Raw genomic sequence first — 24,220 nt, 5'->3', positions numbered from 1 at the left:
TGAATATGCACTGGTCCGAGGTTCGGTCCTCTTATAACGGGGCAAATGTTTCTGCAACTGCAAAGCTTCTTTTGTTTTCTGAGAAACGCGCACGGGTGCACAAGAGGCGAGTTTATTTTTCAATGCGCGCTTACTTCCACCTGGCTTTCACTCAATTCGCGTATACACACAGCTCGGAGCGAACCTGTGCTCTATATATAGCAGTCGCATTCTCCGATCTGTGCACGTCATTTTCAGAACTTCAATTCACGCGCGCGCGTCGTTTGTAAGAAACACAATTCATGTTTGTTAGCATGTGTGCTTGGTCCAAGCGGCCATGAGAGCTTGCGTGTTCGGAGGAATAAAACTACAGAACTCAACGACGGTAACTGCCACTTCACAAAACGTACCAAACTTCGAATGCGCACATATTGTAAGCAGGAGGAAGTACCCTAGGGGGGTCCCTGAGTTTGCGCACAAAGGTATTCCCTGCCGCCATGTTGCTTTACGAGTGCCTGTTGTGATGGAAAGTTCTGTTTTGTCTGGCAGTGGCTCAGCCACTCTACTGGGAATGTAATCGCGAAGGAAGCAGGTAAAATATATATTCCTGTAAATAATTAAAGCAACGTGTTCAGGGTTCTCGAACAGCAAACTCGAACTTTAGAAGGCAACATGGCGAACCGGCCACTGTAGCTGAGGAACACCTTCTTTGTCTTTTGGTCGCAGCGTCAAGCCGGTGCCTACGCCACAGAGGTGACTGAAACGTCCGAGCTACCAAGTTCCCCTCCAGTCATGGCGCTCTTTAGGGACCTCATTAAATTCGTTAGCAGCGCAGTTTTGCCTGTGCTTGACTCTGCAGACGAGTGCGTTGCTGGACGCCCTTTACAGGACTTTACACCAGGCGAGACCAAGTCTTTATGAAAAATAGTGAAAGAACTAGCTTTTAATGCTCTCTCATCAAAGACGGTCATTTTATTGCCACAAAAAACCTCGTTCCACTAATAACACAAAAAAGCAGTATTCACGAAGATGAGCATATAAAATCCATGGACATGAGACTAGCTTGGCGCACCAGTTATTGTACTGCGCACCTCAGTGTAAAGGCTCAACGTAAAGATGTGAAGGTCAAGTAAAGGCTGGAATTAGTGCCCAGTTTATCCTGGTGGTTTAGGTTTCTAGCGTATCTATGATGTACGTGTCTCAGGGCTTGTGGACGGTGTCTTTGAAAGCTGTCACTTAATTTTTGGGAGGTGTTGATGTGGAATTTATGCACACGGTACAAGAATTTTTCCGGGATTTTAAAACTTAACATATTTCATCTGTATGTAATTCTTTCGATAAAATCTTAGACGTGCTTACATTTTCTTCCTCTGGGGACATCATACAGCGCTCTTTTTTTTTTCTTATCAGCTCCAGCTCTTGTAGGCTTTATGCTTTAAACCAATGGCTCATAACGTCGCCGAATGTTGTATTCTTGTTTCTTTCACTACTGGATTGAAATTTGTCCATTTCAGCAACTCCTAGTCCCGCACAAATAAAGCGCGAATGACACGAGAGGAAGAAAGAGGAAGAGATAGCGCGAGTGCTGACTAAAAACGGTAAGTTTATTTGAAGAATATGTTATAAAGGCAGTCGTACAGGCATGCAAATGGGAAAAGAAGGCCTAGAGTGCCGCCTCCACCAGGTTATTGTTTACGGCTTGTCAGTGGACGCACATGCGCAAAATATTATTTTTAATATACTTGTTTTCTAAACTGTTGCAAGTGGAGAAAGTAGTGAGAGATTTTTCTGAAATCAATTTTTGCAATCATTGTGGTTGCGTTTCAAGGTTTCAACATACGGGTATTATAGTCAAGCGCGACAATGGTTGCGCAACAATAATTACAGAAGCAGTAGTTATGACCCGGGATTGTGGCGTAAGCAAATCTTCGATTGCCCTCTCTGAAAAAGAGTGGTAATACTTGAATAGTATAGTGTGATATGCTCCTTTGTAGAAAAAAAGACGTTGTTGTCCCTTGGTCTAGTGCTATTACGAGACATAATGGAGGGATGTGCAGTCGTCGAGCATTGCAATTCTCCTCCAGAACTTCTTCATGTTCCTTGGGTGAGCGAGACACTCCTTAACTTTCAAGACATCTTATAGGAATTCTTGGAGTGACACTAGCAGCCTGCCAAGAAAAAATACAGAGAGCCAGTGGGGCTTTACTATACTTCAGGTGAAACCAAATTAGAAACGCCCACTACTTCGACGAAGACACTCCCTCACCAGAACACAAACTGGCCTCCTTGGTGCAGTATTCGGCCTCCCTCATTACTTTTGCAATGAAACAGTGGCCCTCAGTCCCCAGCGGCTGCGGAGCACTGATCAAGGCGTGTATCGCAAGCTTTAGACGCGGCAGAGGGCACCAAGAATATCTGGATCCGGACACTCCGCCACTGGAAACAAAACCTGGCAACGTTTAACACGCGGACTCTCCTGAGAGAGACTAGCTTAGTGGGGCTCTTTGAGGAAGTATCAAGAACTGCCTGGGATATTATGGCCGTAGTGAGGTTAGAACAACTTGTGGGGCTTGTGCACTGCTGACTAATGATCGCGTCCTCTGCGGCAAAGGTCTTTCAGAGAAGAGAGAATACAGGTTAGGGTTTCTAGTTCCTAAAGACATAGTTAAAAAGTATATGAATGTTAAAACCTTAATAGGAAGGTAGCAGCTGTCGTAATAAAGGCAAATAGGAGATATAGAATTAAGGTAGTACAATTATACGCTCCAACCTCCAGCCGTAATGATGAAGAAATACAACAATTTCATGGTGATGTGGAACTAGCAGTGAGTAATGTGGAAACTCAAGCAAACTGTAGTCATGGGCGACTTCAATGCAAAAGGGGGAGGGCGGGAGCAGGCTGGCGAACAAGCAATTGACAACTACGCATAGATTGTACGAATTCTAGAGCAGATATGATGGTAGAATTCGTGGAATGGAATAGACTGCAACTAATTAATACGTTCTTCATGAAGTAAATTAACAGGAAGTGGGTCTGGAAAAGCTATACTTAGAAAAAGAAGACATTAAATATATTTCATACACATCTGCCGATCCCAACACAGCGCAGGATGTAGAAGTGTATGGTATGGTGAAGTGCAGTGATCATAGGTTATTGAGATATAAGATTCACCTCAATATGAAGAGAGGAAAAGTAAAATTTCTCAAAAAGCAAAAGGCCAACCTAGACGCAGTAAGTGTAAGACCAGATGAATTGAGGCTGATGCTCACGAATAGATATGCAGCTTTAGAACAAGAAGATGAAGGTAACATAGAGATAATGAATGACAGTGTATCTAGACTGATTTCAGAAGCAGCAATTGAAGTGGGAGGTAAGTAATTTAAAGCAACCAATAGGTAAGCAATCCTAAGTAAGAAAGGACCTAATACAGAATTGACAAAGCATGCAAGTGTCCAAGTCAAGAATTCAGATAGAATTCACCGAACTGTCAAAACTGATAACTACGAGGCGAATAAGTGACATTCGAAATTATAACGCTGGAAAAGCTGAGGAAACAGTAAAAATGGCTGCAGCATGAAATCAGTGCGGATAAAACTTGGCATAGGAAAGGGCAAGATGCATGCAGTGAAATATAAGCAAAGTAATACAACTGGCAATTTACATGACACAATAAAACCAGTGGAAGAATTCCGTTCCGACCTGCACGGTACCCAGAGCAGTAACGCAACTTCAATTGGAAGTAATGACGAACAGGTTAGGGAGCCTGATTCTATAACTAGCCAGGATCACAGAAGGGCCTTGCAAGATATGACCCGGAGAAAAGCGGCAGAAGAAGGTGAAATAGCAGTACATTTATTGAAATATGTAAGAGATATTGTATGATCATTATCAGGCAGGAACACCGCGGCACCTTTCATTGCATTTGCATATAACTCTTTATGACATGACACAGCCGGCTACTCTCCTTTTTAGTTTTTATTTGGACGTGAGCTTCTCCTCCCTCACTAATAATAATAATAATAATTATTATTATTATTATTATTATTATTATTATTATTATTATTATTATTATTATTATTATTATTATTATTATTCGGGTCACTGTTTCTTTGTTACCTATTGTCCTGCTATTGCAGGTCAGGTGTTCATGAATTTGTGTACCCGTCGTGATGGCGTAGTGGCTGAGGCATTGCGCTCCTGTGCCTGAGAACCCGCGATAGAATCCCGGCCGCGGCGACCGCATATCGATGGGGGGGGGGGGGGGGGAAGGGGGCGAAATCCAGACCATCTTCCTCGCACTGGGTAACACGCTGACATAAACCCAGGTTGCTTAAATCGATCCCGAGGCCATCATTACGGCGCGACTTATATTCACATATCGGCTTTGGCAGGTAAAACCCCAGAATGATTATGAACTTGTGCGCACTACAAATTCTCCAGGTAAACCTTTATTATGCATCCAGTGTTTGTTTCAGACCCTGTTATTCGTCATTCGTCTATTCCAGCACGCTGGTGACTTAAGAATGATAGCGGCGACCTCAGTCGTTGGTCGCCGAAATCTTGTCTTCGTCGTCATTTCATCCGGCAGTTATACATGACTCACCACACTCTAAACATTTTTACACCCTTAAGGGGGTTTTCTTGTCGCTCTTTAACACCCTTATCGTTAGGGCCTTACAAACATTTATAGAGGACGACAGCGGAGCTCTAACGAGACGTGGGATAACAAAATACGTAGTTGAAAGCTATGTAATCATTCTGACAGCCTTGAGCGCATATAAATATCTGACGGGAGAGTTTCCTATCTCTCCCTGTGAAATTCTCTTGTCGGATATTTCTGCGCGCCCAAGGCTGTCAGAATGATTACATAGTTTTCAACTACGTCTTTTGTCATCGCACAACTCGTCAGAGATCCGCTGTTGTCCTCTATAAATTTTTTGGGGCTATGACGGTAAGGGTGCTACCGCTTGACAAAAAGCACCCTTAAAACCCCCTTAAGGGTGTAAAAATGTTTGCACTTCAAGGCAATCGCTGACTTTCGCGCGTACGTTGCAGAATGTTCAATACTCGCAGTGATGTTTGTGCAATCTCCCAACACACGCCTTCTTTGCTGTAGGCTTCGCGGCAACGTCAAATAAATTTCGGGTAATCCAGGAGAGTTTCGCACCATGGGAAAACTCGAAAGAAAAAAAGAAACAATGCGGTGAAAACTAACGCCGCCAAAACAGAAAACAACAACTATGCTTGGCAAGCCACGAACAAGCGATACCTTCGCTTTTCATGCACCGGACAAAAAGTAACTTTGCCCTATTCGTACATTCGAGTGCTGTACTGCAACAACGCGTGACCGTGCAGCCGCTTTCTTGGATGCTTTGAGGTTACATTTTTGTCCCTGTGGCCACAGTTTGCCATAATTTGGCAAGTGCAGCGAACGCTGTGATTACTTTCAAAGCTCCCGATCTTGTGTGCTTGTTACGCTAGAAGTGATGGCGTGTTACGTGCCGTTCGGTGAAAACAGCGCTGGTGGGATTTGACACTTCTCGTTTTTTACGTGAACTTCAGCTGGCACGGAAATGCACGCTCTATATACGTGACCACGTGATCGCGCTCGACGTCCTTCCTTTATAAAGGACGCGGTAGCCTTCAGTTGGATCAAGTGCGTCCGAACGGAAACGCAGTATACCTTTTCCCGTAATTCGTGGCCCCCTCTTTCGAATAACCCATGAGATACCCGACTTCCTTACAAAGCTAACGCTTTGCCAAAGCCGTATAGCAAAGAAATAAGGCACAATTCTGGCTGCAACATTGGCTGTGGTGTAATGTTTTTTGCAAGGTGCACCCTCCCCCCCCCCCCCCCCCCCCCAAGCAGTAGCTTGTATTTTTACAAACCGAATGCAAGCTTCCCTGGATTTCTTCCCCATCTTGTTTCCCTGTATTCCAGTCAAACTACGCAATAATTTTGTTAAAAAAGAACAATGTACCAAACGAAAGGAAGTTCGAATGAAAACATTCTAATGCTTCGCATTAATTCGTCGCTGTTATTCGAGTGTTCTATAGTCGCAGTGCGCTATGTACACAGTGATTTGCCTCGTACAATGTGGTGCAGTATTTTTTGACGGGGCCCTTTAATCGTTTCGCGCTACTCCTCTATTCCATGGAACTTGATGTCCCACATTGGCCTTTTTTGTTTTCTTTCTTTGTTTTGTTTTCTACAATCACGAAACGATTTTCTTCTTGGCCACTTATCCCACTTGCACTCTTTTTTCGTGTCAGAGGCGCGTTGCTAGCACTCGCCATGATGGCGTAGAGCCTTTGGCGCCGCGCTTATAAGCCCAATGGCGCGTCATTGAATCCCGGCCGCGGCGATCGGATTTCGACGAGGATGAAGTGAACGCGGGTTCGTGTACCGTTTATTGAGCGCTCGTTAAAGATCCCCTGGTGGTTAAATTATTATTCTAGAGTCCCCCACTGCGGCGTATCTCGCAATCGAATCGTGGTTTGGGCTCGTTGAACTGCAGAATTTATTAATTAAGTTCTCTAGCTTCTTCTTGGGCTGACCCCGCGAAGATTACGCAGTCGAAAAACGTGCGCCGATCCTGAAGATAGATCTCGTACCGCGGCTCCTGGTGGTATCGGTACCGCTGGTATGGTGTCGATACCGGTGGAAAGGGGATCGTTGTGGAATCCTCCTCTGGCGACAGCTAGCTTTTCGAGGTGCTGTCGTCCGAACGCTATGCGTCTGGTCGAACACGAGGACGTTGTCTTTTCAGGTGCTGTGGGCCTCAGCACGAACGCTATGGTCCAAAGTTTGCCCAGCTTTCAGTTTTGCTGATGTCTGATGTCAACGGGCAGTTGTCTTAAAAGGCATGCAGTCCATAACCGAAGGTTCTATTATAGAAGCTATAGGCTGCGTGAAAGTGTGATAATGAAGAAAAAAAGAAGAATGACAGCTCGAACGCGCCGATGCAGAAATCACTGCCGGAGGTGTTGAAGTATGGAGACTCGCACTACTACACCTATCGCCTCGAGCTCACGTACAAACCATCGTACACTGATAATATAGAAAGCTTCCAGACCTCCTGAATACTAAGGAACGAGCTTTCTCTACACACTGAGCGCATCCTATGCTGCAAGAATAAAGGTTCAAGACTGCAACGTGTGGCTTTTACGAAGAAAAAGCTAAATGCGAGGTGATCATCAAATATTTACGAAATAAAAAAAAATTGCCTGTGGCAGATAGCATAATTCTTGTCATTTACCTGGTTTATTCGAAGAGGCCGAGATTTTTAGCACGAGAAATCGAATCCAGTATTAATTTAATAAAAAGCGTTGACTAATTTACATCTTAATTATTTTAGCGCAGATTTGCAAATTATTTATTGTAACAGGTGTCTTTGCAAGACATATCCACTTGAGAGGAATTTCCAGGATTACACCACTTCCGAGATATTATTTCATGAAGTGTCGGACGAAGTACACGGACGAACCAGTTACTTCTGTTCTTGAATGCATAAAATAGCGTGTCAAAGCAGTAAAGGGAACAGAGGCGAAATTTTATCGCCGCGATTTATTGGTCATATCGCCGCGATTTATTGGCGTCATTCTAGGAATTAATTCGAAGTGGACACCTTGGCAATCTCAACGGCTACAATTCGTAAAGTGCAGTTCATGCCGTAATTAATTAACAAGATTGTAAGTAAATTTTTAATTACATAAATATGTGTTTTGATTTCGCTTGCAAGTTATGTCCGCCTGTAGGAAGGATCCAGCTCAGCGACAAGATTTGTGTTATCTTCAAAAGGCGATCTTCACTAAAATTCCACAAAGCTCAAAAACTGTCACCCTGAAGATGCGAAACTGTTTTCAAATAAGACGTCGCTCATTTGTGCGACGCCTTTTCTTTGCAACTCATATGTGAGCTGGTTGAATTTTGTAGTCTGCATCTTTCGGCGATGAACATGCAAACTCAAAGAAATTCATCTTGCCGAAGCGTCATCCGAAACAAATGTTTCATCTTCACTACAGAACGTAAGAAATCGCCACTGCAATAGCATAATGTGAAACTTGGTTACTAGGAAACCGTCACAGTAGCTGACTGTGCGCCCTGTGATTGGAGAGCTGCGTTTGCATTTCTCCGTGGTCGTTATTTCACGTCAGTTTCCAGCATCGCTGGAAACCATAAGAAGCCTCGAAGAAGAGCTCCCTTGTTAAAATAAATATAGTGCCTTATTACGTGTTTCCCAAATCGCATGAAGTGGTTGGTTTCATTTCTTTAGGAGTATAAATTATACAGTCATCGTTTGGGTTTTCAGCACGAAAACTTTGCAAGGCCTACATACTCAAACACAACACTATCATTTTGATGTGCTTACAGGCATACAATGAGAGCAATTTCTCTTTATTTGGGAAGACAGTGAGAAGCAAATTTCATGTTAAGAAGGCCTTCAGTGCCAAGGAAGTCGGGCTTTGTAGGCACAAGGACAATACAAACAAAAATAAATGCATAAACAGAAAGCAAAAGAAAGAAACACAGGAATAGAAGTGCTATATAAATACAGGCAGCGCAAACCGCCGCAGTTTGTTTTTTACCTGTACAGCAGATTATTTTCTTGCCTGCAGTCTGAAATATGGCATCCTAAATATATTCAGTACAATACATAATGAAAGTGTTTACTGAAGTCCATCCCCAGAATATCGAGGTTTGCTCACCGCCTTCAGTGAGGAACGTAGTGTTACGCACAGCAAAAAAATTAAAGTTACTGAAGTGTGACAAATGAGAACCACTCCAAGTTTTCCACCGCGATGAGCGTAATGGTAACCGAGTTGTGGACTTTTTCGGGTCTCTGTCGGAACATTTTGCGCCAGTCAAATATAAAGACGCGCTTGAAAAAAAAAAGAGAAATAATTAAGCGTTTGTGGAAGACATACGACGACGAAGGGACCGCTCGAGCTTCAAATGAAAAACGCTCCGATGCGTTGACATTGGAGCAAAGCCGTTGCATTCCCTTTCCACTTTCAGGATATGATGAACGACTACCGCGCAAGAACCTGAAGGGCTTTAGACAGCTGGAGAAGTGTAATTCCGCTACCTAGCCGCCAGACGATTTCTTTACTTCAAAACACGCAGAGAGGTTCGGCCACGAAGACAACTTAAGCTGAAGCTCTTCACGTGCAAAATTCGAAATAGCCTATATACGCGTATGGAACAGAAAGCCCTCCAGTGGTTCGTCCAGAAATAAGGGCTTTTTTCCGGAACGATGTTATTGTACCATCTGCTCTCACGGTAGATGAGTTTCGCAATAGCGACGCATTATTTCTATCTTGCATAAGACGCTAGATATAAGATGCTAGATATAGAATGATTCGCTCTGTGTTTTTTGGGCCTGTTTATCTTCCTAGCAATACTTGTACTTTTTTGTTTTCCTCTTGTTTTCATTCACAAATTGTTCGCGTTCGCTTAGCAGCCTTCGAGTAGGTAAAGTTTTTGAAACATCTGTTCTTGTTGCCTATTGTTGTGATTATCTTTCTAATATGGTTAGGTTGGGCTTAAAAGGTGTGGCTCAAGCCAGTCCTTTTAGGATCTGTAGCTTATTTTTGCACTGCACATTCTAAACAAAACTTATGCAAATTAACATTTCGTTGAGAAACTGTGTGCACCCAGAATAGGAAAATATTGCGCAGATACCAATGAAAATGACTATCAATGTAAGGTAATAGAAAGCTGTTAGAAAGCTCCTAGAAAGCTATTCGCTTTATCAAAGGAATGATCCTGTACTGTACTGTACTGTACTGTACTGCGTTTGAAACGGCCGCGCGCGCCATATTGTGAAAGCGATCTGCGTTGAGGGCAGGGTCTGGGTGCTTCGACAACTCATACCTTTGTGCGTGCTGCGTTCTCGCCGCTCAATTTGCGTTGAAGCGATAGACAGCACGAAAGTCACTTCGCTCGCTGCCGCTGCGTGCTTCCTCAGGCCAGCGTTTCGAAACCGAGTTCCCGCGCTCATCGAGTGTGATGTGTTTATGTATGTCTGTGCGCGCTGACATCACGCTTTTTAATTTAGATAGTAAGCGAATTTTTGCAAGTTTATACCATCGACAAAACTGCCACCCTTAATTTCTATAGCTGTCTATTACTTCGCTATCGCAATCGATGGTTCGCCTTTCTGGTGAAACTGCGAGTTTCTTTAGCATTCCCATTTACCGCTTCAAAATCGCAATGCCGAAAGAAAAAAACGCGTCAAATGGGCCAGCATATCGACCACCTACCATTGCACAAGAGCTCGTTCAAGCGGGATTCGCATTAGCAATTCATATTAGGCCAAGTTTTATGATTCACAACTAAGACACGCATTCAATCTTCTCGGAAAGCACCACAGAGTAGAAAGGCGTCGGCAAGAAATCGCCGAGTGGCAAAAAGGATCACCGGATTTCCCACAAGACGGCGATCATCCCCTATACTTCCACATTTTTATTTAATTGATGTCCCTGCGTCGCAAGAAGTGATTCATTAAGGCAGGAGACAAAAAAAGAAAGATTATTTCGCAACCTGGTATTGATATTCTAGAACCACCAATGTTGCGACGTGCTTTGCCGCAAGATAAAGCAGAAGGCGTATTTATGTTACGTCACTTTAGAGAAAACATCTTGCACAACACATCACTGATCCCAGACAAAGCAATAATGCCAAATGCAATGTTGAAAGACATGATTGGCGCACATAAGATACGCACAAAAAGGTAGACGCATAGTTTTGCGAAGGAACAGCGCTTATGAATCGCACAAGGAAGACGACAGACACGAACACCGACTAGCAACCTCACTCTTTAATCGTGTAGTGAAAGGCTACGCATATGCAGTAATTATCAAGTGCACGGGACGATGACACGTGAAACATTTATAACTGGCGAACTAGATTTGAAAACTCTTTCTCGAGCAGTGAAACAGACGTTTCACTGCTGCATGTGTTGTCCTACTTGTGAGTAAGAAACGCTTCAAGCGTCCGACGTGCTCTCTGTTCTTGATGTCTTTTCAAGATGGGTTCTTTTGTCAAAGTTTGGAAGGCATTTACGCTCGCGCTAGCGACTAGACAAGTAACTACAAGGCGCCCCTTTAAACGAATTTGCGTGTTCCCATAACCTATCATTAACGCAACGCCCCGTTTCGTTTACATGGCCGCGGCCACATGATGAAGAAATTCTGTAAACCACTTCCTTGGCTCATGTCACGTAGAGACGGGCGTGCTTTTTGTCCCAGGGTTTGTTCTTTTGTCGTCTTGGCTGATCGTCCAGCAAAGCAGGGTTATTATGTTGGGAGCGCTGAACAGAAGCCTCAAACCAGCTTTCTGCACAATAATTCTGAAATTGTAATCAGCACTAGTGTGTGTTGTCACCCATGTTCTGTTCTTAAGCACGGTTCCTTTAGAAAAACCTGTACCGACCGACGCAAGTTAGCACGCTGTTGACGCGCGTCACCGGCAGCTTTTTGCATCCACATTTTTCTGCGTGTCTTATTCGCGGCACTCATGGCTTTCAGCAAATACAAACTAGGCCAAGAAACAGTTCCTCTCGAAGCGTAGTTGATGCTCTTTTGTTTCTACCTGCTCCTATGCCGTGATAGCGCGACGCTGAGGTGCAGTTATCAGAAACGCTGTCTCGACGTTGCTGGATATGTTTTCGTGATACCTGCACCGCGAAACCCACCAGACGCAGTTCAATTCGATAGCGCAGGCGACTAAAACGGTAACCAACGGCAAACTTTCGCGAAAGTACTACGCACACCCACTCTTGCCTTGGGCTTGCGTGGGTATACACTGCAGATTCAAGTGTTTGCAGACAGTTTTTTATGTCTGCAAGTTTGTGAAAAAGGATGTTAGCGCGCCAACTCAACAGATATTGCAACGTAAGGTGGCTAGACACATTTTTCGTATAATAGCAAGCGTAAAAGTTTCAGCAATCTTTTTTTAGGCATCGCTCTGGTTTGGTACAACCCCACTCCTCCCATCCTCCCTTCGATTTGATAACGCTTTGTCTTAACATTAGGTACACTAAAGAATGCGGATCCCCCATAACGCGCCGTCCAGAACTTTAGTAGTTTTAAAGAGTATTTCGGGAAGTCTCTCGATGCATCATACCTCTCAACATCAAAAACCAAATTTAAAAGAAAAGCAGCACTTTAAACAGGCTGACATGGAGACAACTTTATTTCTCGCTATCACTTTAGCAACCTTCGCTTGTAACCTTGTAACTTTATGGTACACGAATCAGGCCGTTACATGCATAGAGCTAATACCCCTTTTTGAGCTCACTTCCATATTTAAGTAGTCACCCCTTTTAGCGATATGTCACCATTTATGATGCAAATATTTATGGAATTATAATGGCAAAAGGTACCGAAATGTGCTTTTGTGACCATGAACTGTGCATTTCTGACCATAAGCTTTGGGCCAAAGGCACTGGAGCAGTTATAGCTTTCATATTTTTAAACAAAAGCTTTGTTTTGGCTTCTGCTTGATGCGATCAAAAGAATTTAATCGCTTTTTTTTCTTGTTTTCCTTCAACCTTTTTTACTGCACCAAGGGCAACAAAATTTCGTCGCATGTTGCCTGAAACTTTCATCTTTAGCATCAGCGTCATCTGATTCCCGTCTATGTTCGCCGCTTCTATCAATCTATTTCGATGTCTTTAGGAGTTGGTCACCGGATGTAGCACGATCACGAACCGCTGAGGTGGCCAGCACAGATGTACGATAGAAGCTCTGATACACAGTGCCAGAACCCTAAACAAACTAAATAATATGGCTTCTCTCTGAATTGACTAGTAAATGTGCAGCGCGAAGTAGACCGGTAATCGGATTCCTCAAGCTATATATAGCTACGATAACATGAGTATTTTGAGATAGTCCTAAACAAGCTGATTCACGTGCTGCTAGGACATGCAGCACCCCTCCTCTTCTGAACCAATCTATTACTATAACTAACACAATAGCACTTGTTCTCTTTTGCCAGCGTCATCTTTTTGCTATTTTTTCTAGGGCATTTTTCCACCGGCTGTGTGGCGGGATATGTTTTATGCCGGGTGAGGTGTGCGATATTTCAGCCGTTACAACAAGAACAAAATGCAGAAACAATAATTTTGGAACTTGAGAATGTTAAGGACATTAAGACATCCATGGATGTAATGAATAGGACATTTGAGCAACTAAGGACTGACGTGCACAACGTGCACCGCGAACTATCAGAAGTGAAACACCAGCAGGCTAGTATTAATGGCGATGTGCACCAGTTGCAGGGGGAAGTGAGGGAAATGCGACAGGAAATAATCGAGCTCAAGCAGTACAGTCGTCGAAACAACTTGGAAATAAGAAATGTTCCAGTGTCGGCAGACGAATCGCTGCCAGACATGATGCAAAACATAGCGACTTGCTTGAAGATGGAACTTCGTACCGAAGATATCGATGTAGTGCATCGAGTTCCGACCAAAAACAAGGCTCAACAGAATATTTTGGTAAGGTTTACATCCATTGCAGTCCGAGACAAAATGATAAAGAATGCCAAGAAAGAGAGATTGTCTACATCAGCCCTTGGCTTCCAAAAGAATGAGCCCATATTCATTAATGAACACCTCTGCCAAGAGAATAAGATTCTTCTCGCAAAAGCTCGCCAAGCGAGAAGAGAGAAAAATTGGAAGTATGTATGGGTATCGCAGGCCAAAATTCTAATGCGGAAAACCGAGAATTCTCGTGTCTTGCACATCATTTCTGAAGACGACCTGAAAAAGGTAGTTTAGAGCCTCTAGTGCTAAGTCTTGCTTGCCACACCAATCATGGCGTTCTCAATCCGTGATGTTGAACGGGAATACCACAAAACCCAGGGTATATCGATACTTCACTGTAACATTCGAAGTTTTCGAAGAAACAAAGATACATTGTGTTCCTTTTTAGCACAGCATAATTTTACCTTTGATGTAATTGGCTTAACGGAAACTTGGTTAAAAGAAGGTGAGCACATCTCCATTCCGGGATACAGTCTTGTAAGCAATCCCAGGAATACAGTATCTCGTGGGGGTGGAGTGGCTCTACTAATCACGCAGACAGTACCCTTTAGGATAATCACCAATACTGAAATAAGTAACAATACGGTTGAATCTCTCTTTGTTCTTTTAGATTCACGCATAGTTGTTGGTACAGTATACCGGCCACCAAACTCGAGGCTGCCCGTTTTTTATCAATCGTTGGAATCTATCCTTTCCACCCTAAGCAGTAAGAGCTATGGTACCATCACTATTGTTGGCGACTTTAACATTGATATCAGCAAAGACACGAATTGTGAATACACGCACCTACTGGATTCATACAACTTCAAAAATACAATCCAAGAACCTACTAGATTGTCACCAAGTGCATCCACAACCATAGACCATGTATTGTGTAACAGTGATAACATACGTTCTGGCGTATACGATACGAGTCTCACGGACCACTGCCCTATTTTTGCGTTATTACACAGCGCAAATAATACCATTGCAAAAAAGACTACCTTGACAAATCGCAGGATTAATTACAAAATACTGCGACAAAAAATTAAAGAAAAGGAATTTCATGATGAATTTAGCAGTGACTCTCATATCGAATGCGCAAACTTTACAAATGCATTAGCCCACATGATATCTCAGAGTACCACATATAAACAAAACAAATACGAGGAACCTTTGTGCCCATGGATGAATAACACCATACTTACAGCAATAAAAGAAAAGGACTGGTGGTACCAAAAATGGAAAAAACATAGAGATAACACCTATTATTTGCAAAATTATCGGATATCTCGTAACCACGTAGTAGCTGTTATCCGGAGGCGGAAAAAAGAATACAACGCATTCCTAATAAAACAAGCACAAGGCAATACCAAAAAAATGTGGGAAATTATAAAAGCAGTAATTGATAAACGAAATAAAAAACCAATCGCTCCTGAACATGTCGATGCCAAGTGCGCCGACACTTTTAATGCGTATTTTACTAGCATTGGCCCAAAACTAGCGGAGCGTATTCCAGTTACTGAAAGCAATGTCGATTGCCCCATCATCCATGCATGTTTTTCCTTGGTTCAAGTGGACGAGCATACCATAACCTCAATTATATCAGGCATGCCTTGCTACAAAGCTACTGGCCACGATGGCATTACTGTAAAAGCATTGAAAGACAATATGGATATTCTTGTGCCAGTACTCACTAAAATAATTAATAACTGCATAAGTCGAGGCACATACCCTGATATATTAAAGATAGCAAGAGTTTCTCCTATATATAAAAATGGTGACGTCAATGACCCGGGAAGCTATCGGCCTATCTCTGTGCTTAGCATAATAAATACTGTATTTGAAAAGGTAATCGCGGCTCAACTGAAGCACTACCTAAACGAAAACAAGCTTCTAACAGATTGCCAACATGGATTTAGAGCCAATCGATCAACGTCTTCAGCAGTGTTAGAATTAACCCAGAGTATAAACAGAGCCCTACACAAAAACGAGATTGCCGTAGGATTATTTTTAGATTTAAAGAAAGCATTTGACACGGTCTGTCATTCCATACTTCTAAAAAAATTACGAACTTATGGTTTTAGCGAAATGACAATGGACCTCTTTTCAAGCTACCTAAATGGTCGAAAACAATATGTAAAATTTGGCTCCTTTGTTTCCCAGTATACTACTATAGTCACAGGAGTTCCGCAAGGATCAGTTTTGGGGCCCATACTGTTCTCGCTGTATGTAAACGACCTCCCAACAATACTAAAGTCATCAAAATGTATCATGTACGCTGACGATACCACGCTATTATTTTCAGGTAAATCTCATGGAATATTGCAGAACACTATAAACAGCGAGTTATCCAACATATCAACTTGGTTTGCTTGTAATAAATTAACACTTAACAGAGATAAGACAAAATACATAGTATTCAACTCCCGTTATTCCAGGGGTGACACAATTGGCATGCAAATTCACCTTCTAGGTGGAACAATAGAACAGCTCGATCACATAAAATATTTAGGGGTATTATTGGACTGCAACTTGAACTGGAGACCACATATATCTAGTATATGCGCGAAATTAGCTTCGGCTTGCTATTTATTAATAAAATGCAGGGAATATCTTGACCTTAGCGTACTTAAAGTTGTTTACTTTTCCATATTTCACTGTCACATCACATATTGTTCTGAATCATGGTCAAGCACATATAAAACATACATAGATCCCGTTTTTCGGTTACAGAAAAGGGCCTTGCGCATTATGACATACACAAGCCCACATGATAATACTGACATGCTGTTCTGTCGTCTCGGTATATTACCTTTATCTCTGGCATGCGAAATGAAAGTTGCAATTTTGATTAACAATATCTTACATGGGAATCACTCATTATCACCAAGCCTGTTTGTTACACCTAATCGCAATACAAGGGGTGCAACAAATATAAATTTTAACCTACCAATCGCTCGTAACACGTATGGCCAACGACTACTTGAGTTTCATGGTGCTAAAATTTGGAATACAGTACCTCTTGAGGTAAAAATGGCCAACAATTTCGTGTCTACTGTTAAAAAGCTATACCTATAAAAAAGTACGTGATTTTTTGTCAGTCTGGTTCTCCACCTGTTTCATACTGTGCTGAATCTTTTCAGAAAGCCTAAACACTTCAACACAGACCCTTGCAAATGTGTCACTTCTACGTATAATATGCTATCTCGGTTTTTTCATTGTGTATGTGCATGTATTCTCCTGACAGTTCTGTTTTATTACCATTGATTGATATGCACTGTTTTTCTTTTGTAATGTTTTTGATTGTATGTATCCACCTAACTGTATTAGGTTGTATCATTAAAAAACTAGATAAGCGCATGACATTGTAGCTGCTACTACAAATATGACTATGGGCCTACACTAGCCTTTGGCTACAGGCCCAACAGTTCCTTTGTACAAATTATTATCAATGAAAAATAAACTGAATTGAATTGAATTGAAATTGAAAAAATTGTTATGTGCACGTAGTATACCCAGTAAACAAATTGCTTTCGGAAAATCTAAGGGTGTTGTGGAATAACCAACAATGGGAATATGTCAAAGTTGCCGTTCGGTGAACTTCTAAGGGCATAGAGTCATCCTTAATCATTCCTATGATAAGCTGTCACACATAGCTTATGAATAAAAAGTACTGAAGTGTTCAATGAGATATCCCATGGTTGCTTAGAAATATTTCTAGGACAACCGGACAATATTTGAAAAAATTGAGTCTGAGAGTGCGTTACGCGCGCGGCCTCACTACATACCCCACCCTTGGCGTAGTTCTTCACTGCCATTCCAGAGTCACATAACACTGTAGTGCATCCGGGGTCGGTGACGGCCAAGACGATGGCCACCTCCTCCGCCCGGTGCGCTTCTCGAGTCCGGACGTTCGCCGCAGTCTTCGTTGCACCCATCGATGCCCCGACAACCACCGCCGTGTATGCGTCGCTGCTCCCTCGATACTCCGCCGCGTCCACGTAGACGGCACCTTCTTCTCTGGCGTGGAGGTACACGCGAGAGAAGTTCCAGCATTTATGTTTCTGTATTTTGTTCTTGTTGTAACAGCGGAAATATCGCACACCTCACCCGACATAAAACATATGCGCAAGGCCGAAGACATCGGACGCAAAAGTGCTGTGGTGATCAAGTGGTTTCCGGCCCACATGGGCAGTGACGTGTCGGAATGCGGGAACGTGAACCACAACGAGACGGCCAACTCGGCCGCGCGAGGACTAACCAACTGCGCAGCTGCAGGCACGGCCGACTCGGAGTTGAAGTTCGTGGTGCAGTGCCAAGAACAAGATGACCACCTTCAACGAAATAGTGAAGGGGTACAGACTGAACAGACAGACTATGCCGCCACCTCAGCCAGGGTTTACCCGGAAGGAGGCAGTGTTATACAGACAGTCACAGACGGGGTCCCTGCTCACCCCGTTGCTAGCTAAGCACGTGTGTCCGAGTGTGTACGCTAGTGACGTGTGTAGACTGTGCGCTAAGGAGAGAGCCATCACGGCTCACATCCTTTGGGACTGTAGAGTAAATCTGCGAGAAGCCAGCGAGAAGACGACGATCCCGCCGCAGCTAGAGGCTGCAACGAGGAGCTGTGATCAAGAGACAACTAAAGGCTGTCCAGCAGGTCTCGGCAGCTCTAGAGAGGCAGCGACCGAGCGAAACCGAGGAAAAAGGAGGCAGCACCCCCAGGAAGGGGGCGGCTGCCCTCTTGGACCCGCGGAAGTAGCGAGGGACCAAGACCTCGAGGAGCACAACGCACGAGACTGACGTAGTGGCCGCGTCGCGGTAAAAGCTTGTCCTCCCTGAGTGGAGGGAGTCTAACCGATTCTGCAGGCATTTTTCAATAAAGTTATTCTCTCCCTCTCTCTGAGAGTGCGTTACGCTGGTGACGGAGTTAGGGAGGGTCCGTGAACCTACAATGATAACAGACCGTGAGCCCGCTTCTGTAACAATGCTAAAAGTAACATGTTAGTTGCAGGTTAATGTTTCAGTTGTAGGTTAACATGTTTCAAATAACAAACGTGACGCACAATGTAGAGGCTGTAATTTGATTGTCATTGCTCACACTGTCATGCCTGCACCAAATTAGCGACAGCCCAACCTTCGGTTTACAGGACAGTGGACTAACCAAAACGAGGTTTGTACTCGTTTTCGCTGTAGTGTGATCACACCTGCGGTTTTGGGGAGAATAGAAAAGCAATCAAAATGTAGTACCGCTGAACAGCTGACGCTTTTTGTTATATGTCTACTGAAGGTTGCACGAGTCAGATAGTGTTTCGTTTATTATTATTGCTATTTTCCATTTCACTTACCTGTAGACCGCATAAACGCTACCACTGATTTTGCAAAGCAAGAATCTTACACCTGCTAAAAACTGGCCCTCGCAATGTTTCTTGAAAATTTTACATCACCTTTCATACCTCTGCACATTTGCGGGCGAAAAGGTGTCGTTTTCAGTACACACTGCTTTCATCAAGCTCATCAGATAAGTTTCATTTTAACACAAGTGAAAACACCTAAATTACCGATTTGCACCTATAGACAAAAAAATAAACACGGCGAGTGGTGACCAATTGCCTAAATTCTCAACAATGTTTACAAATATAGCCTTTACGGAGTCGCCACAGAGTCACACTCAGACGTGGAGAAGCTTGCACGAACACTCTAAGAAGTTCAAGACAGCTCTCAGCTGGACACCTGATCCAGCTGGTGCCCCGTACTTGATGTCGTGAGGGAAGCCATAAAGAAAAGCTCTCAATTAGTTTGAATCACGTGCAGCTCTTTAACGTGCATGTAAGCCTAAGCACACGAAGACTTTTGCATTTCAGCTCCATCTAAAGGCGGCCATGTGGCAGGCAATCGAATCTGCGTCTTGAAGCACAGCAGCAGAATATAACAGCCGCTTATTCACTGGAGAAAGTAAAAAAAAGTTCGCCCGGAGCTCGCATCATCGCTTCTAAAACTTCATGAAAAAATCTCTATTTGTGTAGTCCTAAGTTGGGCAAATTGGTTGAGGAACAATCCGAGAAAAAAAAGAAAAGGCAGTGCAGCAACAGGAACATTGAAAGACGAAATTACACAGGCATGGAGGTAGGAGTTTCTCAGTCTTGCCAGACACATTTCCAGGGATTCTCCGGTGTCTAGACACGCTGTCGTTCGATATTTCAAAACTTTAGATCAGATAAGTCCGCGCCCTCGCCTGTACGGTAGCATGACAACCGTCTGTGCGAACACCGAAGATTAGACATGGACGACGGCAACAAAATCTGTCGAGCGGAGATCGGAGCAGCCCATGTTGGTAAAGATAAAAAAAATATATTAGAAAGAAGCGAAGCACCAAGTAAGTAGAAGATATAGTTCTCCTTCCAGCCACCTTCCCGTGTGCAACAACACTTCAAGCGGCTAGAGTCTTTGTGGCCGCAACCCAGAAGATAAGGTGAAAAGAGTCTTCGCGTGCCCGAACTTTACCAGTTAGGAACTAGGACGCAGGATCACAACTCTAGCTACCGCCGAGATAACGTCGGAAGCTATACTTCTTGATTAGCGCTGACAGTGAGCGATGACCACTCTACGAGGCAAAAGCAGGCAGTCCGGTGAAAAAAATGTGGTCCTTTTTTCGGCATCAGTATAGACTAGGAAAAAGGAAGGACAAAAAAAAGTGCTTGAAATATTTTTGAAGCTTGGGAACGGGTAAGTTGTTTAGCGAGCATTTTTCGAAAGAAAACTAGAATTATGCTTGCCATGTTTATATTCATCTCTGCAAAATATTTCAAATAGAATTCTATTCTGATTCCAGTTATCTAAAGTTAAAGTTATCTAAAGAAGAACAAATTTGGAGATTGTTGCTACATGAAAGCCGAATACGATGATCACTGCTACGTTTCAGCCGTGGCGGAAACGGATGAGGTAACTTGGATGGCTAGATTTCCGGAACTTCTACGTACGTATGAGATCAAAAACGTATAAATAAATGGGGAAATTTAGGCAAGAGAACAATCAGCTAATAAATCCATTAAAAAGCAACACAGCGACGAAGAGGTACTTATATCTCAAATATATACTTTTATGCGACCGTCGCTCCTCAAGAGACACCCTGATTGCGATTCACCCGGCTGCGAATGACAAACTAGATCACCGGCAGACCGGAAAGGAAACAGACAGTTGGAAGTACAGCATCGTGATACTAAGTGAAAAAGTGACAGTTTGGATAACACCTGAAGAAAAACCTAAAAATCTGACCCTGCTCTACTAAATTCAACAGCAATACGCTTCAGACAACGTTTCTGAGCACACTACGGTACAAAGGATGTTTCAATTTAGTTAAATAGGTATTGCTTCAGATAATTCAAACAGCAAAGCGCAAGGTGTCTGCATTTGTTCCAGAAAAATAATCATACAAGAGAACCACACTACATGCACCTCACTTTCAGCCGTCGTAAGTATATGCATTGTTTGATTCATCCAACTTTCCTTCAAGTCCAATGACAACTCATTCCTATCATGTGGTTTTGTCACGCTCGGTGTCAAAATCATGTCTCAGGGAAGTGGCAAGCGTGACACTGAGCATGTATGAAAAAATATCTAATTTCTGTGCAAACTGAGGTAGGCAGAAAACCATTACAACCAATCTGCGCAAACGCATCTCAGTTGTCCATTTTTACCACTCTCCCGTTGTAGCTAAGTACTCGTCGAACACATTGGCTCCTAAGACCATATTCACTATTGCGGCTATCATGGAGAAACGTTCGGGTCACATTACATAAAGTCGGCGAATAGAGCTTACATCCAAGTTGACAGTTAATTTGCATACAAAGTCATTTCTCACGAGCTCAAGCTATCTGAACGTTAGTGACAAATGAGCTAAAAGCGAGAGCTGCTCTGAATAATAAAAATGAATAAATTCACGAAGCCCTAGAACAACATTAGCAAGCATAAAATAAGCACAAACGTTAAATTAGGTTGGAGGCACACAATGTATTGAATCAAAATTAAGTAGGACAGTCTCATGAGCTATTTCATTGCTATGAAATTGAAGCGGACATTTAGTGCGAAAGGATTATGCTACCCCGAATCGGCATAATGTTGGGACTGCACTTTCAATAAAGGTATGAAGCTGTCACGTGCAACTACGTAGGAATTGAGGTTAAATAAGACAGCAGTTTGAGAAGAATAAAATAATATACAGAAATGGCACACGCCAACAGGCTAACCTTAAGTCAAGCCAACGAAACTGTATAAAGTGCGAAATTGTGAAGACCCGTCAGTGAATTACAACTTGAACTGAGCAAGCAGACACACGTCGTTAGAGTCGGAAAACCTCGTTTGTGCACTGTTGTGCACTGTTGCGGTGTTTAGAGCCACAGAAGAAATGTCACACATGCAATTTTCCAAGTACGAGTATGACTCACCCTTTGTGCAAAGAACACACTTTCTCAACTATTATTACAATTTCAAAGCTTTGTAGGGAAAATTTCATAATTACACTGTTTAAGCACTCTTTCAGTGTTTTTTTAAGTACCTGTGGAAATGCTTTCTTCAACACCTTCTGCAGGAATAATGATGTTCAATAGTACTTTTATTCGCTCTTTGCCCATACATTGGCTTGAAGCAATAAGAAATTGATCAGTATATTGGTTCGTTTGTACAGGGAGTGCGCTGTTGCGAAAGCGTTAAAGAAGCTGGTTTGTCACGTGACTAACACCCTTACACCAATGTACGATAGAACTATGAACTTTGGGTAGTTGAAAAATGAACAATAATACAACCGATTCAAGAAAAAACGGATGTTTCTGGAAGTGGCAAGTTGGGAGTAAAAAGTTCGACTTGTGAAACAACGCCATGAGTGCCATGGCAAAAGTTGACAGAGACAGCGAAAATTATTGAAAAAGTAATATATTAAGCCGCATTCGGATTCCCCTAAGCAGTATAGGAAAATACCTACTGAGAAGCGAAGTTAGTCCACAATGTCTTGTAAAAAAAAGAAATTAGGAATGGTGGCTCGAAGTACTATTGCGACTTTTTTGGCAAGGTACACGAATAAGAAGACTGAAAGGCTGCTGTTGATACTTTTGCCATTTTATCACATATAGACTTGACAGCTGTTTTTGAAACATCAAAGTCCGTTCATTGTGAGGGGCAGAACTACTGCAGGCGAGGTGACTGTACATTTTTCTGTCTCCGCAAGACCGAAAGCTACACGATCGTATGTTACGCACTCCAAAGTAGTGACAAATCAGGTTCGGATGTTAGAGCTATAAGCGCACCGAATTCACAACACCTGCTTGCATGCGGTGATGTTTTCTCCTGCTTATTCCACGCCTGCTGGTTGCAAGTGGGAATGTACATTTATAATTTAACTCATGTGCATGAGAGACTCTTATGCTTAGCTATACCGTTTCTTTTAATCCTGCCTATATTGTTTGTAGAGAAAGTATGTTTCTGTGTCTAGGATACAGTCGACCAAAAACGTTTGCGGACCACGGGATCTCAGAAAACGTTAAATTTCTGAGTAGTTAAGTAGTTATTAAAACTTTTCATCAGAATGTTGTTGGCGCATACTAGTAGGCTGAAAATAGGTTTATTCAGATTTAATAAATTAAAAGAAAAGGGTATGGACGCTTCGCCACCTCTGCAGGTAGCATCTTCAGTACACATGGACACAAATGAAGGGAGATCCCGTCTACTCATCCCTCAGGTCCTTGTGAACGTCCAGTAGGGGCCACGGTTGCTGTTACACGCAGATGCAAACCAACGAAAGTGTTGGCTCCTTGCCCTCGCCCCCTCTAGTGCGACAACGACCGCAAGGTGTGTGATAGACTGTGGTTTCATCACAACCTCACGCAACTGAAGAGTGTGCGCAATCCGGAACCAAAGCTAGAATCTAGCAAAACGAAGTCAACGAGACAAATTACTTTGATGGAGGTAGCGCGAAACACGAGTTGAAACTTGAGAAGACAAGCACCAGCGTAGCTGTTTTGAGAGACTTCACTGTGTCAAACTGGCTTTACTTTTTTTCTTCAGCAGCTGTCCCAGCACCTTCATTACCCGACTTGTACCATTGGACGTCGTTGTAGTAGTACCACGAAACATTATCATCACATTGCCGTACATCAGTTCAAGCACAGCGCATAAAATCAAGAAAAATAAAACCGACATCGCGTTTGAAGCCGCAATGTTTTCTTCTAACAGCGTCTGTTTACAGCAACCACTTCAACGCGTCGTTGGTCCAATGCATACGATATGAAGAACACTGTTTTCCAAGGTCCTCGTAGCCGTGCGTTTGCTATATATGACAGAATAAGGGACTAGCACTGAAGTGAAAGATGTACATCAGTGCAGGACAGGTTTAAGCAGCCTGGCAAGGAATAATGATGAAAACATCTAGAGGCACGTTCATCTGCATCCGCACAACGTGACGCTCGGAATACTGAAACCAGGTGATCGGACACAAAGCATATTGGAGGCAGGAAACGCTGGCAATAGCTGAGGATGTTTTTGAGGATTGCGGAAAATGGAATTACTCCGTGAGCGCCTGGTTGCCAAGGATACTATCGAACTAGAGTTCAAGGAAGTTGCTATGGCTGTGTGACTCTGTTTTAAATGATGCACTGAGTTGTGGACCTCTGCACGTGACCGCCGCAGTTCGAGGAGCTGGTCCATTCCTTAGAACGTT

At 43.0% G+C, this 24,220-nt stretch overlaps 1 protein-coding gene across 2 annotated transcripts in view; it reads right to left on the bottom strand.

The window, feature by feature from the left end:
- The window catches only part of LOC135921341 (uncharacterized), a 1,279,318-nt gene that overhangs the window by 1,222,368 nt on the left and 32,730 nt on the right, over positions 1–24,220 (bottom strand). The gene's annotated exons all lie outside the window — the stretch shown is intronic.

The sequence above is a fragment of the Dermacentor albipictus genome, chromosome 9 (genome assembly GCF_038994185.2).
Source record: "Dermacentor albipictus isolate Rhodes 1998 colony chromosome 9, USDA_Dalb.pri_finalv2, whole genome shotgun sequence".
Taxonomy (NCBI): Eukaryota; Metazoa; Arthropoda; class Arachnida; order Ixodida; family Ixodidae; genus Dermacentor; species Dermacentor albipictus.
Note: the sequence above shows the minus strand (reverse complement) of the source record. Positions and strands in the feature narration are given on the sequence as shown.